This window comes from Colobus angolensis, unplaced genomic scaffold (assembly GCF_000951035.1).
Source record: "Colobus angolensis palliatus isolate OR3802 unplaced genomic scaffold, Cang.pa_1.0 Scaffold47, whole genome shotgun sequence".
In the NCBI taxonomy this organism is placed as follows: Eukaryota; Metazoa; Chordata; class Mammalia; order Primates; family Cercopithecidae; genus Colobus; species Colobus angolensis.
The window spans coordinates 2,341,527-2,347,052 of NW_012118154.1; positions in this window are offsets into that span (position 1 = coordinate 2,341,527).

Genomic DNA, 5,526 nt, shown 5'->3' on the forward strand with positions numbered 1-5,526 from the left:
GAGTTGAAAAATGAGAACACATGGACACAGGGAGGGGAACATCACATACCAGAGCCTGTCAGGGGATGGGGAGAAGGGGAGGGAGAGCATTAGGGCAAATACCTAATGCACGCACGGCTTAAAACCTAGATGACGGGTCAATAGGAGCAGCGAACCACCATGGCACACATATACCTAGGTAACGAACCTGCATGTTCTGCAAATGTATCCCAGAACTTAAAGTAAAATTCTTTTATAAAAGAAAAAAAATCTTACCGAGGTTGCCTGGCCATTTCTCGCAGACAGGGAGGCGCCTTGGCCCCGGGACAAGCAACGCTGTGCCTGTGCTGTATTCCTTCGCCATGTTTGCAACCTCCGGATGCAGGCCAGGCCCTTAGACGTCACTTCCGGTTAGACCTTCTCCCAGCAGGTGGCTCTGACGTGGAGGGCATCAACTAAGGCTGTGGGAGGCAGCCGTGCCCCAGGGGCTGGAAAATGCCAGCTCTAATACCCATTTGTGGCATCTGGGCTTAAGTTCAGATTCTGCCCACACCCCTGAGGAGCTGGAGACGCCATGTGTGTTCTCAGTCTCCTCAGCTCTCCTCTACTCCCTGCATCCTGGTGGAGATGTGATACCTGCTCAGGCAGGGTCTTGGCAGCCAACGGGCGGCTTATGCAAACGGGGTAGCCACAGAGGCAGAATGAAGATACAGGGGGGATTGAGGAGCCAGCAAGGAATGAGGGGAGCCAGCAAGGACGAGCGGGAGTGGGAAACCATTGCCGTGCTGAGGCTGCAGGACCTGGGGGAGGCACTGCTTGGAGACCAGGGAAAGCCATGGCCCGGGACACCTGCTGTGACCACAGGTAAAGAGCACAACCCTGGCCAGACTGCAGCCCAGCAAGGAGGGAATCAGAAAAGCAAATGGCCCAGCACCCTCCTCTTGCAAGCAGGTCTCCTGCTGCCGCCTCCTGCTGGCCAAACCCAACGGGAGGGCAGAGGGCATGGGAGCCAGGACATCTGTAGGCTGAGCCTCCAGGGCACAGACCAGCAAGGCAGAGGACAGATCGCAGACCCACAGAGACTAAGCAGCAGTGGAGGGCTGTATAATGCACCCTCTGAAAGACGCCCACATTTGAATCACCAGAGCCTGTGGATAGGTTACTTTTTTTTTTTTTTTGAGATGGAGTCTTGCTTCTTCACCCAGGCTGGAGTGCAATGGCACAATCTCCACTCACTGCCACCTCCGCTCCCCGGGTTCAAGCAATTCCCCTGCCTCAGCCTCCCCAGTAGCTGGAATTACAGGCACGTGCTACCACCCCCAGCTAATTTTTCTATTTTTAGTAGAGATGGGGTTTCACCATGTTGGTCAGGCTGGTCTCGATTTCCTGACCTCAGGTGATCTGCCCGCCTCGGCCTCCCAAAGTGCTGGGATCACAGACGTGAGCCACCACGCCCGGCAGGTTACTTTCTAAAGCAAAGGAATGTTGCAGCTGTGATTACATTAAGCTCCTTGAGGTGGGGAGGTGAGCCTGGATTACCCGGCAGGTGTGGGCAATGTAAGCACTAGGGTCCTTATCAGAGGGAGACAGGAGGGTCAGGGATCGGCAGAAGCCTCATGATGATGGAAGCAGAGGGACGCAGAGTGGAAGATGCTCCATTGCTGCCTTTGAAGGGGCCACAAGGCGAGGAATACAAGCAGCCTCTAAAAGCTAAACAGGCAGGAAAGAAAATGGATTCTCCCATCCGGCCTCCGGAAAGAACACGGCCCTGCCCACCCGTTTTAGAATCCCTGACCTCTGGAAATATAAGAGAATACGTGTGTGTTGTTTTAAGCCATTAAGTCTGTGGCATTTGCTGCAGCCACCATGGGAAACTATTACCCCTGCACAATACCCAGGGAGGGAAGTGTCCCTCGGACCACTCAGCCCCTTACTGCCGACCCAAAAGACTCTCTGGTCTCAGGGTGTCTGTCAACTCCAGAGGTCAGTATGGTGGCTCCTAACTGGGAGCAAATGCCTTGGTTTGATTAACTAGCAACAATTCCTGAAGACATGCCAGGCCAAAGGGGGCTGCAGAACCCACACAAGCTTGTCTCATGTTGACCCTTCCAACTGCCCCCAGACAAAAGCTATTGGCATGCCCCTGGTTGCTGCCTGATAGAAGTTTCACATTTTCTCCTTTTTAAAAAAAAAAAAATGCATCATACCCGCATATGAAGCATCCAGTGAAGGAGGCAGCACAGTGCAGAAAAAAAAAAAAAAAAAGAAAAGAAAGCCCCATCCCAGACTCCTGGAAACCTGATGCTAATCCTGGAGCTACTGGCCCTCTCTAAGCCTCAGTTTCCCCATCTGTACAAGGTGTTGGGACTGAGTTGCCTCCAGGGACCTAGTTTGCTGGCAGCCTCATTCCATAGTTCTAAATGCCACCTTCCCTGTCACCAGCTTGCCTGACCTGGCGACCTGCAGGGGTCAGGGATGGTCGGGGCTGATGGAGAACCGCCACATCCGGAGCCCAAAGTGGCCATCTCCTGCCCTGGGGACCCGTCTGCTTGTTCTCTGCTGCCCCCTTCTGGCAACTTGAAAACAAAGCCTTCCCGTTAGATCTCAGGAAAAGAAGCCCCTACCCCTTTCATTCCTTCCATGCCATGGTTTTAATCGACCCCGTTTTAAATTCTTCTGGTAGTTTTCTCTGTTTCTAAGCAATCTGTTTAAATCAGTTTGTCCCCCTGTCGATTTTACCCCAAGTCAGTGACACATGAGGATCTGATGCTCTGATCCTTTCTCATCCCTGGTACGTACCCCTCCTTGTCTCCCCATTTGTGATAGTTAGATTTGGGGGTCATCTCTTGGTTATTTTTGTAACTTTATGCAGGACACTTAGAACTCTCTAGAATCCCACTGACCTGAGTGGTCCTTGACACCCAGGCAGGGAGCAAGTGGCCTGGTCACTTCTGGTTCCACTGACCAGGATTGTGGTGTCACTTTATAAAATTTAAAATTAATTTTTGAAATCAAAGACACGCCCATGGTAAAAAAAAAAAAAAAATCCAAAGGGCACAGAAGAGCTTATGAATAAAAGTGGTTTTCTCCCCTACCCCTGGAAAGAGAGGCCCTGAAACCTATTGTAACTGCCCGCCCAGACCTGGCCAGCCACGCCCTTCCTTTAGGCTGGTTTTCACGGAGCAGAAGGAAACGCATGCAGCAAGCAGAGCCCTGGATGGGAGGCTGTCTGCGTCTCTCCCCGTGTCTGCCTCCCACCTCCTCTGCACTAGGAAGATGGGGTATGGGATGTGGCAGTTTCTGAACAGTGGTTCTACTGGCCCAGCCTCTGCCTTTGGAGGACCATAACAATAGGACAGGGGTCCCTGGGCACCCTCTCTCCAGGGTATCTCCCACCACATGCTACGGGCTTCCTAATCTCGATCCCCTTTTTCCTGTTTTCAGACATCCAGAGGCATCAGAAGGGGAGCTGTCCACACAGGATGAGCCAGACAGGACCAAGCCAGAAGGCAGGCTGCATTCAGGCCTCCGTCCTGCCAGGGAGCCCACAGGCCACGTTCTCGCCACCAATGGGGGGGGGGGAACCTCGCTGCTCGTTGTCCCCAAGAGAAGGGGTAGCTGGTAGGACAGCTACATTCAGACAATGGACAGGGCAAGGGAGACTGGGAAGTCTGTGGGCCATAGTCCCTGACCCCCAAATAATGTCCCTTGCCAGGCCCCTCATCTGTTTCTGAGCCGCACTCAACTCTGACTGCCCAGACAACATCCAGGCCTTTCCCCACAGGCAGTGCCGCCAGGAGGCAGCAGTGGAGGTCCCTTGGCTCTCTAGCCCCAGCCTCCCTCCCTGTTCCACCTTCTGCAGCTCGAGGGACTCGCTATGGCCTCAAGACACTCCTGCCTTGCTCCCTGTACAGGCCGTAACATCCCCTTCCTCTGACCTCTTCTGAAACCTCCTCTCTCATGTGGTTCCTTCATACTATGTGGCCCACTGGACCACTGAGCCTAATCATCCAAAAATTGAAACCCCTTTTCTTCAAAAGCGGGAAGGCGTATACATCAAACCTTCTAGTACTGCAACAAAAAAGGAAGAAGTGGCCAGGCGCGCTGGCTCACGCCTGTAATCCCAACACTTTGGGAGGCCGATGTGGGCAGATCATCAGAGGTCAGGAGTTCGAGAGCAGCTGGCCAACATGGTGAAACCCCGTCTCTACTAAAAACACAAAAAATCAGCCAGGCACAGTAAGCGCACACCTGTAATCCCAGCTACTCAGGAGGCTGAGGCTGGGAGGTGAAGGTTGCAGTGAGCCGAGATCATGCCACTGCACTCTAGCCTGGGCAACAGAGTGAGACTCCATCTCAAAAAAAAAGAAAAAAGAGAAAAAGAAAAAAGGAAGAGGAAAAGCAGAGAAGAAAAACATAAAACACTGCCATGTTAAAATACACATTATCACTCCAGATGCCAGAAATACCCTCATTCTGGTGTCCCAGGGGTCAGGAAATTGGAACCACAGAGAAAGCAATGCAGTGGAAGCATTGCGCAGGGCCCAGCGGGGAAGCACGCCTACACGGCCACAATCATGCAAATGCTGTTTATTGATTTTCAGATTGTAGAGTCAACCTATGGACAAAGCACAGAAGACTTAGTTTTGCTTACAGAACAGAAGGTAGATGTTAGCAACAGGGATGATGGAGAAGTAAAGTACATCAGAACTTTAGGGATACAGTTAGCACTGGGGGAACCACTGCTGGGTGGAAACAAGCTTCGGGGCGGAAGAGAAGCCCAGGAAGGCCTTGGCAGTTGACTGCGTGGCCCTGGGCCGGATACTCCGTTGCCCCGCTGCCCTACCCCGCATACCTGGGTGGTGCTAGAGGATGTCGCTGGTGTGATAGCACCTCCTCGTATTCGTCCTTCTTTAGGGAGGACTAAGAGGAGGGAGAGAGTGGGAGGGGGAAGATCCCAACGCCACCATGCTCATCAGATACAGAAGGAGGTCACCAGACTGAGGTAGGCGGTGGGGCTTGGACACCGTACTAACTTGAAGATGAGCTAAAACAGGGACGAGTGGAAGCAGCTTTTCCTAAGACATGCCCCCCAGGGTGCCACGTCAGTTTACCATTGCCATGGCAACACCCTGGCATACCACTCTTTTCCGTGGCAAAGACCCCAGGATGCAGAAGTTACTACCCCTTCCCTAGAAAGTTTTGTATACGCTGCTCCTTAATCTACATGTCATTAAAAGTGGGTATAAATCTGGCTGCAGAACTACCCTGAGCTGCTGCTGCTCCCTGCCTATGGGGCAGCCCTCCTCTGCAGGGCAGTCACAGAGTTGCAACACTGCAGCTTCAATACCGCTGTTTTGGTTTTGTTTCTTGGTTTGTTTTGTTTGTTGTTGTTATTGTTGTTGGTGTTTTTGTTTGTTTTTTTCTAGATGAACTTTTACTCTTGTTGCCCAGGCTGGAGTGCAATGGCAGAATCTCAGTTCACTGCAACCTCCGCCTCCCAGGTTCAAGCAATTCTCCTGCCTCAGCCTCCCAAGTAGCTGGGAT